Raw genomic sequence first — 11072 nt, 5'->3', positions numbered from 1 at the left:
CCCCTTGGATAAAAGACCTCCCAAGAAGTTGGGAGATGGATCCTCCACCCCACCCCCACCCCCAAAAGAAAACATTCTGTAGCCCTGTTGTATCTCTTTCTGCTTAGTTTTGGAGAAGGACTTTCTGGCGTCCTAATGTTCTCCGAGGAGGCGGCTCTTCCTCCAGAATTTAACGTTCTGACATTGTAAAGGGCTTGCCAAGTGCAGGATCTAAGGGGAAGGACCTGGTACTATCTTCATCTCACAGTTAAAGAAATTTAAGCCCAGAGAGGTTAGAGATTTTCTGGGGATGCACAGCAGAGAAGTGGCAAACTGAGATTTGCTGCCAATCTCTGGGCTGAAGAATGCAGATTCTCAAGGCTCTGTTACGGAGTGGGGGGGTGCTTTGCCTGGGAATGAGAAGGGAGTCCTTGGTCACGGTGACAAATCCCAGCAGGGCCTTGGGCCCTCTCCGGATCTCGGTTTGCCCGCATAAAAGTGTTCCAAGGAGGATCCTGGGTTTTCTCCAAGAAGATAGAGAAATAGCGATATATAGATATATAGATAAATCTCAAAAATCTCACCTTTTGGGGGTACTTTCCATGCTCCCCATGTGCTAAATACTGAACCGACATCTCTTGCTCAATCTTTGCATTGTCCTGTTGTGGTGCCCATTTTTCAGGCAAGGAAACTAAGGCACAGGCCGTTGAAAGGCAGGCCCCAGGAACTTTGTTCTGGCCTCCCAATTGTTTAGGGACTTGGCTTGGCAGGCCTAGCTAGAGTGAGGGGTCCTGCCACATTGGGGGTGCACACAAGATTCGCCAGACCTTCAAGAAGGGCCAGAAATAAATTCAGAGTTTGGGGTGAAATTGCCTGATTGTTTTTTGTTTTTTTAAATGGTATCAACAAATAGGGTTTTTAAAGAAAATGAGAGAAAACAAACTCCTGGGGGCCATCGCAACACAAATTGTGGCTCATCTCTGAATCTGGGCGTACAAGGCACAGTTTGGTGGGAAACACCAGGCCCCTGAGAGGACCGTAAGATCAAACATTTATTGGGTGCTTACTGTATACCAGACACTGTTCCAGAGGCTTTCTTGTGTTAATCCATTTCCTTCTCACCACCCCACCCTGGGAGGTTGGTACTTAGTGATGCAGAGACCCAGGCCCAGAGAGGTAGAGGGTTTGCCTAGAGTCACACAGCATCAAGGGGGCAGGGCTAACTTTGAATCCCGTGCCTCTGGCTTGAGTCTGTGCCATCAGCTTTCTAGGTCTTTCTCTGCCCTCACTGGGGGCAGGGGTGGGTGGGCTTTGAGAAGTGCCCTAAGTTCACCCCTGCTGGGAGAGCCTGAGAGAGGCCAGTGGCTCACCATCTCTCTTACCCAACAGTGGAACTTTGACCCCCTAGTGAAATCAAGGTTAACAAGAGGGGCTGGGCTCCCTTGGAGATTCCTTGGTGAGTCCAACCCAGAGCCCTGCCAGCCAGCCCTCCACCCTCCACCCTCTCCGCCCTTTTGTGGTTTCTATTCCTTCCTCCCTGACTGGATAGTTTTCCCCAGTGATTAGGACTGTGGCCTCAGAAGCCAGCATTCTGGCTGTGTGACCTTGAGCCAGTTACTCAGCCTCTCTCTGCATCCATTGTGTCATCGGCGAAATGAGGGTGACACTAATATTACTGATCTCATCGAGTCTCTGGACAGGGAAAAGTTTCTTGGAGTCCCTGGCTGACCCAGTGTCCGCGTGTTTGCTCCAGCTTTTGTTATCTATATTATTACCCATTACTTTCTCTGCCACCAGATCTACAAGGCCGATTTCATGATGCTCGTTTTACACTTAGGGAGCCTGAGGCCCCCCACCCCATCTTCACAGAGGAGGGCGTCCTCCTCCCCCACCAAAGCTCTGCCCCCCCCCACAACAGGGGACCTCAGCCCAGCCCCTGGTCCCTCTCCCCTTGCTCTTTTTCAGCCTGAAGCTGGAATGCGACAAGCTGGCCAGCGAGAAGTCGGAGATGCAGCGTCATTACGTGATGGTAAGCTGGCCTCCGGTCGTGCAGGGCAGGGGAGGGGGACCCCAGACCCTCCTCCGGCCCTGGCAGCTGCCTGAACCCCGGCCACCTCCTGTGGATGGACGAGGATTCAGGGTCTGCTCTCCATTCAGCTGGCCCCTGGGGCCTGGCTGAGGCCGCTTCGCTGGCCTGGCTGCTGGCCCAGGCAGTGGCCCAGGTGCCAAACCACCGGGTTGCTGCGCGGGCCTGCCAGGTCCCCCGGCTGTCCTTGGCAGCCGCGGAGGCCCCGCTGTGAAAGCCAACGCCAGGAACTGACTGGGGGAGCGGGCCGGATCCCTCCCTGCCCCCATGGTTAGGGCATCCCAGCCGTTAACCCCTCCTTGCCCAAGCTGCAGAAGGAGGACTCCTGGGGGCGGGGGCGGGGGTCCTCCGGCAGGAAGCTGACATCCTTTGAGGCTGGAGGGAGGGAAGGGGTGACCCGCCTTCTTTGCTTGATATCCGAGCCCCTGCCTCTGTGAGAAGCGCTTGCTGGGATCCATACCCCCCAGGTGGCAGCTCTACATCAAAAAGCCCTTGCTCGGTCCAGCCCAGAGCCCAGCCCCCAGTGGGGGGGGGGGCAGGCAGAGCCAGCCACCCGACCCTCCTGGCCCTAGAGGGCTGGGGCTGGGGCAGAGAGAGTGATCTGGGAAGGGGGGATTCCAGAGGGGGGCACACTGCCTGGGGAAGGCTGCATGGAGAATGGGGCATTGCAGCTAGGGTGTTGAAGAATGAGTAGGAGCTTGCTGGGCAGAGGAGAAGAGACCACGGAAAGTCCTGGGAATGAACTTGGCTTCCCCTGCCCCGCACCCAGGGATGATGGGGAGCCACAAGGGGATTTAGAGGAGGGGAGGAAGCAGGGTCAGATCTGGGGCGTGAGGAGGGGGCTACTGACCCCAGAGCCAGACCCAGCAGGCTTTGTTTATCCTGATTATTTATACCCAGGAAGGCAAACTTCCCTGGAGTCTGGGGCCACCCGCAGACAAGACACATAAAGATAAAAGATTAGGAGTCCTGGAATGTATGTGTGTTGGAGAGGGGGCTGGATAAGTATTCCAGAAACCAGGGGAGCCAGGCCTGGCTGGGGCCCTGAAGTTTCCCCAGCTCCCCCAAGCAGCCCCACCAGGTGCCCGGGCTCCTACTCCCAGTGTGGGTGCCTCCCACCTGCCCTCACGCCCGCCACCCCCATGGCCGCCATCCCCATGGCCGAGTATGTCTCTCTCCCTCTGTCACACCCCTACCCTTTGCCCACCCCCATTTCTCTCTGTCTGCCCGCCACGCAGTACTACGAGATGTCCTACGGCTTGAACATTGAGATGCACAAGCAGGTATGCGGTCCCCCCCTTCCACAACCCCAGACAGGTGGGCCCAGCCCCTTGGCTATGCTCCAGGTCTGATCCGGCCTCCACACCCAGGTCCTGTTACCTTCCAAGCCCCTCCCCCTGTTCTTTCTCAGGCCTCTCTGGAGGTTTATCTCCCTGAGGGGAGGGGCAGAGACCTCCCCCCAGCCAATCCCCCCCACCCTGTTGACTCCCCTTTCTGACAGTGGGGGTGGGTGGCGTGCCAGCACTCTGTGAACCCCCGGATTGCCCCTCACCCTCTGGCCTTGCTTTGGCCATCTGTGCCCTGACGAGGCCAATAGCAGGGATGTCATAAAAATAATGATGTTGGCAGCCCGGTCCCCCACGCCGGGCGTCATCTTCCCAGGGCCACCCAGGCCCCCCGTTAGCTGCGGGGCTGAGAGCCAGCCTCAGATCCCACCGTGGCTGCTGACGGGGTGCCCGTAGGCTCGACGTGTTGATCTGACCCTGGGCCGAGTTGGCCTCCTCTTAGGTAGAAACTCGCGGGCCTCCTGGGGCTGGTCTGCACCTGCCCCCGCCGCCTGCGCTGGGCTGAAGCCGCCTGTGTTCCAGGCTGAAATCGTCAAGAGGCTGAATGGGATTTGTGCCCAGGTCCTACCCTACCTTTCCCAAGAGGTGAGTGGCGCCCCCGGGGCGGCAGGGAGAAGGAGGTAGCTGGACCATGAACTTGCCCCAGGGCCTGCCCCCCCCCCCGTGGCCCTCCGGGGCAGCCGTGCTGGGTGCCCAGGGTGCACACCTGTGCTCTCTGGACCTCTAAACACAGAAGCCCCAGGTTGGAGAAGCCCCAGGGGTGCAGGGCGGTGGAGGGAGGGGCCTCACCCTGCTGTGGAATTCCCAGCCTGAGTGAGTCATTTCACGGGGAAAAATGTCAGATATGCCATAGGCTGCACCAAGACATTTTTTTCCCTTTCTTGCGTCTGTCTTTTACCCTTCTGAGATTTGTTGCCTGGCCCTGTGGGCCGCCCGAGGCCAGAAACCAGAGGGTGTGTGTGGGGGGGGGGCACTCAGCACTTGTATGCAGACAGACAGACAGGCGTAGCTGTACACAGGGACCTGTGGACACATGCACCCTGGGGGCCAGGCGCTCAGCTCTTGCTTTTGCTTTTTGGGATTTTAAGACTTTTTCTGTGAGGCCCACTCCACATTCCCCGCCACTGCCATTCCTGCTCCCTGCCAGGTTTCCTGTCAGTAATTCATCATTTCCTCTTTCATCCCTGATTTTATCTTGGGGCCCTTTGGGTGACCTGCACGCTCAGGGACCATTCCAGAAGGACACTATGAAAACCCTAGAGAAGGGGGTTCGTGGGGCCCTGAAGACCTAGACTTGTGCTTTCCTTTCATGACAGGGGCTTCCTGGTAGGCAGGGCAAAAAGGGGGGATTGGCAGATTCTAGCATCTGATGGCAGGAGAGATGAACTCGTAGGGAGGGCTGGGGTGGGGGCGGCAGATTGCCCCTGGAGGGATTGCCCTGAACCTAGACTCCTACTCCAGCACTGCCAGAATCCCCTGGGCCTTCCCCAGCTGCAGAAGGAAAGGAGCTTAGATTAGCAGATCTCAGAGCACAGTCTGCGAGCTCTTAGGATCAAGACTTCCCTGTACAGTTGGCCAGGTTGTGCACTGGCCATTTACTTCTTCGCACATGGCATTGAATAGGTCATGATCCGGGCTTTCTCTCAGACTCACCCAGTGGTGTTTTCTTAAGTACCTGGCACCAACCAACCCCTTTGGGTCGTCTTCGAAGCTCCATTTGTCCCCATTTTGGGGGGACAGAGGGGAGACAGACACGGAGAGAGAGGAATGTTTAGCGCAAGACACAGCCTAGCTCGGGATTGGCTGAACCCGGTAGTATTTATGGTAGCTGCCTGCTGGGGTCCTAGCCCTGCCTGTGCGCCACCCCTAGCTTCGCTCACACCCCCAGCTCCCGGCCTCCCTCCTCCTCCTCCTCCTCCTCTCCTCCTTCCTCCCTCCTTCTCCTTCCCTGCAGCCTGAGTAGGCGAATCCCTGCTCATTCCACACAGGAGGCAAGCTGAGGCCTGGAGGCACAAAGGGGAGGCCAGGTCAGAAGACAGCAAAGCCTCAGGCCCAGCACCCCTGCACTGCCCTGTTCCGCACACGTGCACCTGACCGTCGGCCCACCGGGCCCCTTAGGCTGCACGCCCCTAGCCTCCCACCCTGGCACTGCATGCAGACACCACGCTAGCTGCCCCTTCCTGCCCTGGGCACCCCACGTCCCTCCCCCCTCACCTCCTCTGCTAGTTCCAGAGCCCACGCCCACCTGTCCTCTCCCCGCGCCCGCCAGAGAGGGGGCGGAGAGAGTGAGCTTAACCAGGAGCAGGGGGGGCGGCGGGCGCCCCAGAATTCCCTTTCTCCCTTCCCGAATAAAGATGAGGGTACTCAAGTTGTCTTGGTTTTTATTTTATTTTTTTCCTTTTTCCAGTATACTAGCTTGTCTTTTAAGAAAAGGGATATTTAAAAAAAAAAAGAAAAATGTTTTAAAAAAACAAGCAACACCCACACCTGTGTCTGTATATAGCCTTTTAGACTGTCAGTTTTTGTTGTGTTCAGTCGTTTGATCGCTGCCGAGAGAAGGGAGAATGCTGTATCGAGGGTGGGCTTAGCTGTGCCTTTCAAATAAAGATGTGAGAAGGTTGGTTGCCTTGTTCCTGCCTCTGTGTTGTGGGCTGCTGCCACGGTGCCCCCCTTCCCAGGGGAGGAGGGGGCTTCCCCTCATGTGTGAGCTCCCACCTCCTTACAGGGTGGGATAGTGAGAGTCCCTGGGGGAGTCTGGCTTGCCGGCGTGGCCTGTCTCCCCAACCTGATGCATAGACCAGAGAGGGTCAGCTGGAGGCTCCAGGTCACACAGCCCGGCCCAGGTGCTGGAAGTCGAGCAGAGCTGACTTCTGGTCGATCCTCAGGCCAGAGGGCTCCTGAGTGGCGTTCTTCTCCCTTAGATTTTGAGACTGCAGAAGCCATCCCTGCTGCACACCGAAATAAACCCTTTTTCCAGACCTGAGAACGCAGACCCCCCCCCAGCTGAACCTGACCCTCAGAGGACCTCTTGAAGGTCTCCCTGCCACACCCCAGCTGGACCACCTGGGGGAGCTAGAAGGAGGAGATTCCCCAAGGGAACCTGGCTCCTGGGCCAAGAGGCCTCAGGCTGCCCACCCAGAAATGGGGTGGGGCTGTGAGGCTGCGGATAAGGCGGGGGGCGGGTGCAGCAGAGAATCCCTACCCTCAGGGACCTGGGCACCCGGGGGACTTTTGGAGTCCAAGAAATTCTCACCTGCACCCCAATCTGGTGGGTTCCCAAGGTGGACTAAGGGTGGTGTCGGGGTGGACTGCTTACCTCTGGGGCAACGGCTCAAGTCCCTGAGGGAAGAGGAGGGGAGGGGGGAGCATGACTGGGGGGTCCCATCAGCCTCTCGCTCGATCCCACCCCTCCGCCACGGCAGCCACAGCACCTCTAAAAACGCCCGTGTAATGGGGTCCCTCCCTGCCTAGCATTTATCCTGTGCTGAAAACCCAAACTCACTCAGGAGACTTGGGGAGTGAAAACTGTTAAAATGCCAACTGTCACAGCCACTTGGAAGGCTCTCTGGCAGCCAGCAGCCCCTCCTGGATGAACGCCCCGACAGCCAAGCCACTCCCGGCCTCCGCAAAGGCACCCACGCAGTGTTCAGAGCTGCCGTCCTTCCTCACCACTTCCCCCCACCGCAGACTACACGCCACCCATCAGCCGCAGAATGGCTACGCTGGGACGAAATCGTGCCTGAGAAACACTATGCAGCCGCGAAAAAGAGTGAGTCACCTCCCTTCCCGACACCGCGCATCTCGCACACGGCATGCTGAGCAAAAGAAGCCAGCTACGAAAGTGTAAATCAAATGATTCCGTTTATATAAGGTACAAAATCAAGCCCAAGTGACCTACGGTGTCAGGTGTCATCGGGTCACCCTTGGGAGAGGGAGGGGGAGGGGCAGAGGGGGCCTCAAGTGGGGCTGCTCCTTTTCCGTTTCTTAACGTGGGGCTGATGGCGCGAGCGTGTTCACTCTAGTCATCAACTCGTTCGCTTACAATCTGTGCCCTCTTTCGCGCATTACATTTCACAAGTTCAAAAAATCATAAAAAGTAGATCGGGGGTCTCCACTGCAGCTGGTCCTGCTACTCACCCTTCCAATGACTCCTCTCCAGCAGGCGGCAGCCAGACTGAACCATCTTGCTGTCCCTTGTCTAGAGGCCTTTGCATATACTGTTCCCTCTGTCTGGAACAGTGTTCTCTTTTGTCCCCCCTCCCCAGGGTTGTAATCCTCCAAGACTTCCAGATGTCACTTTTCTCGAGTCCTACTCCGACCCTACCCCAAAGCAGGGCTCTGTGGCCCCTCCACCCCGGGGCTACACAAACAACATATTAATATGTCACATGATGGTTGTGGGCATAGGGCCTCTGTTGAAATCCTGGCTCTCCATCCCACGGCCGGATAGTGTAGACAAGTGGCTTCACCCCTCCCAATCTTGGATTCTCCATCTGTGAAATGGGTATGATCTCAGAACAAACCCTTGTTATGAAGATCATATTACTGAGTCCGTGGAAACACTTATAGCAGAGCCTTACGCGTTCATTCATTCATTGGGACCTACTCCGAGCCCCAGGGACACAGAAGACATAAATTCCTGCCCTCTGGCTGGAATAGACAGATAACCAGGAAAATACAGAACGTGTCAGCACGTGTGCTGATAGGCAGCAAGGCAGAGAAGGGATGGGGGAGTGTTGGCTGCATTTTCTTTTTTCTTTTTTTGAATTTGCTCATAGAAGCAACTCAATAAATGTTAGCAAATGTATTGAGGGCAGACCTGAGTTTGTACCCGTCTCAGACCCTAACTAGTGATTTGAGGCAAGTGAAGTCACTTGTCTGATCTCAGTTTCTGGGAAATTGTTCCCGAGAATTAGCAGGAAGCCTGCAAGGGCTCACAAGCTGTCAGCTGATGTTATTATTACTGATGTTGCTGGCAGATGAAGAGCGCCGTGGGAGGGGGGCCACAAACCCGACACCCCCAAACCAGGGGTCTTCTCCAGAGAAGGGGCGCCCTGACGGGGAGGGTCTGTGACCTCGGGGGTCTTCCCCTGGGCCTCGGAGCCCCTCCCCCAATCCCGCCTGCGGGGCTGGGCCCCCCGGGGTTTGGGGAGGGTCTAGGAGCCCCCGGTGGGGCCCGGTGACGAGAAGGTCCCGGGGGTGCGCGATCGCCGTCGCGGAGCCGGGTGGGGCAGGGGGGCCGCCTCCGGAGCCCCCACCCCGGCGCGGCCTCCCGCGCTTAACGACCGCGCCGCCGGCGACCTCGGCTAATTGATCCGCTAATGGGCCCCGCGCCGCGTCCGCGCCTAATGAGGCGGGAGGAGGGGGCGGAGGGGGCGGTGGAGAGAGTGCAGGGGAGGGGGTTTGGAAGAGCGGTGCGNGAGGAGGGAAGGTGGAGCTCGGGAGAAACAGAGGGGAAGGGGAAGGGAGCTGAGCGGGAGGGGCGAAGAAACTCGAGGAGGGGTCCTAGGGAGGAAAGGGAGGAGGGACGATGCCCGCAGCTCTCTGGGCATAGGCCTTGAGGGGGGGGGTAGCGGGGATGGGATGAATCCACCCATTTCTGACTACCTCCCCCCTCTCAGACACCACCCCTTCAGGGGGTCCCTGCTCCTTCTCAAAAGCTCCTCCCCTTCTCCCACCACTCCCCATTGGAGAAGAGTCTTTCTAGCAGGGGGATCTGTGTGGATCAGAGGTGTGGGCCCCCCCACTCTGTGCCTCCATTTCCTGTCTATACAATGGTCCTAATGTCCTCAGTGTTGGAGTATCCTGCAGGCCCCAGTGGTCTGAGCCGGACCCAGGCCCTGTCCCCATACACCTACCCCTCTGTAAGTCCACTGACTCCTGGGTCTGAGAGCACCCTAGCCCCAGAGAGCTAGCCCTCCTCCTCCTGGTTCGAGCTGGAACTCCCCGCATGACACATGAAATGGCCACGGTCCAGGCTCCAGGCCAGCCAGGTCCACCTGCTGCCTTCCTCCTTCCTGAGTCCTCTGGGTGTTGGCAGCTTGGACATAATCTTGGGGGAGAAGCAGAGAGCAGCCCGGCCGCCACTGAAGGTGGAGTCCGGGACCTGGAAAAGGCGTCACTGTGCCCATTTTGCAGACAGCAAAACTGCAGCAAATTGTCAGGCCACAAACAAGGCAGTGCCATGGCGGGTCACCTGGCCCCAGCTTTAGCTCTTGGAGCCCTTGGTCCCACTAGGAGCAACCAGAAATAATCCGGAAGGCCAAGCAAGTCATAAGGATAACAGGAATCATAAACAGCTACAATTTGAACATCTGTTATGGTCCCAGCCTTGGCTAAGGGTTTGGACTAGTTTCTGCTAATTCCTTCATTTTCTTTTTTTTTTTTTTTTGACATTTATTTATTTATTTGTTTATTTATTGTTATTCATCTCTAAACCCAATGTGGGGCTTGAACCCACCACCCCAGAGATCGAGTGACGTGCTCTTCCAACTGAGCCAGCCAGGCACCCCATCTCTCAGTTACTTCTTGAAAATACCTGTGAAGGAAGGACCATTTCACAGATAAAGAAATTGAGGCTTGAGCCAGGTTGTGACTTGCCCAAGAGCGCACAGCCAGGAACCCGGATCCTGCTGTAGGAAGGCCTGAACGACGGGGTCCAGGATCTTAGCCATTCTCAGAGAAAGCGAAATCTTCTGGAGCCAGTGCTGGAGGGGAGGGCTTCAAGGGGGGGCTCGCAGGCAGGTCAGGGGACAGCAGGACGGGCAGGGCTGAGGAGGTGCTCCTTGAGGCACTGCCCCCCTCTCCCTGCTGGAGGCCTTCCTCCTAACCATGCTTGGCCTCTTCCCCCAGCCTGGCGGTGACCAAGCCTGATACCACCTCAGGGCCTTTCCCTCTGCCTGGGACGTACTGTCCCCAGAGCTGGGCCCTGGCTGCCATCACCGCCACCAACACCCCCTCCCCGGCCTGCTTTATCTTCACAGCATCAGTCACTGCACACAACTTAAGTCAACAGATATTCCCTTGTTCTCCCTTGCACCCCCACTCCGAGTTCTGTGGCAGAAGGCATTCGGTCTGATTTGGTCATTCCTGAATCTCTAGGCTTAGAATTGTGCCTGGCACGCACTAGGTGTTAGTGAAGATTTAGGGCGCAAGAGAGAAGACGGCAGAGCAGCCTGGGAGCCATGGCAGGTGTTTGAGCAGAGGAGGGGCACATCCGGGGACACGGAGGGGCCGGGCTGGAGCTGAGGCACAGACCGGGGCTCAGGAGGCCGGGTCCTAGTTGGACGCTCTCTGACATTAGGAGCTGCAGGAGGGAGCCCATGCACCCAAAACGCCCTGCCCGCCAGGGACCCCCCCCCCCAGGGTCCCTCCCAGTATCTTTGCCCTTTGGTGTGTCTCCGCCCTTGGCTCGGGGCGTTCCAGAGTCTCAGTCTCCCGTCTCCCTCTCTTTCTCTCACCCGCCCCGCCCCCACCGTCCTTCGAGGTCTTTCTAGATCTCTCTCTCCTCCCTCTCTATCTCTCCCTCCTACTCACCCATGTGCCCCCCCCCGCTTTGTGCCCCCTCCCGGCCATCCCAGCCTCGCAGCCGCCCCCGCCCTTGGTCCCCCCACCTCTCCGCACGGGCGTCTCCCCCCCACACCGGCCCCCGGGCCACGTTG

The 11072-nt window shown here is 57.7% G+C and overlaps 1 non-coding gene across 1 annotated transcript; it reads left to right on the top strand.

Moving 5' to 3' along the window:
* Positions 1 to 1634: 1634 nt before the first annotated feature.
* On the top strand, positions 1635 to 4023 carry LOC105239466. Its single transcript, XR_004624556.1, has 3 exons — positions 1635 to 2008; positions 3304 to 3348; positions 3934 to 4023. It is a non-coding gene; the product is annotated as an uncharacterized LOC105239466 (transcript).
* Positions 4024 to 11072: the final 7049 nt, after the last annotated feature.

The sequence above is a fragment of the Ailuropoda melanoleuca genome, chromosome 4 (genome assembly GCF_002007445.2).
Source record: "Ailuropoda melanoleuca isolate Jingjing chromosome 4, ASM200744v2, whole genome shotgun sequence".
Taxonomy (NCBI): domain Eukaryota; kingdom Metazoa; phylum Chordata; class Mammalia; order Carnivora; family Ursidae; genus Ailuropoda; species Ailuropoda melanoleuca.
Note: the sequence above shows the minus strand (reverse complement) of the source record. Positions and strands in the feature narration are given on the sequence as shown.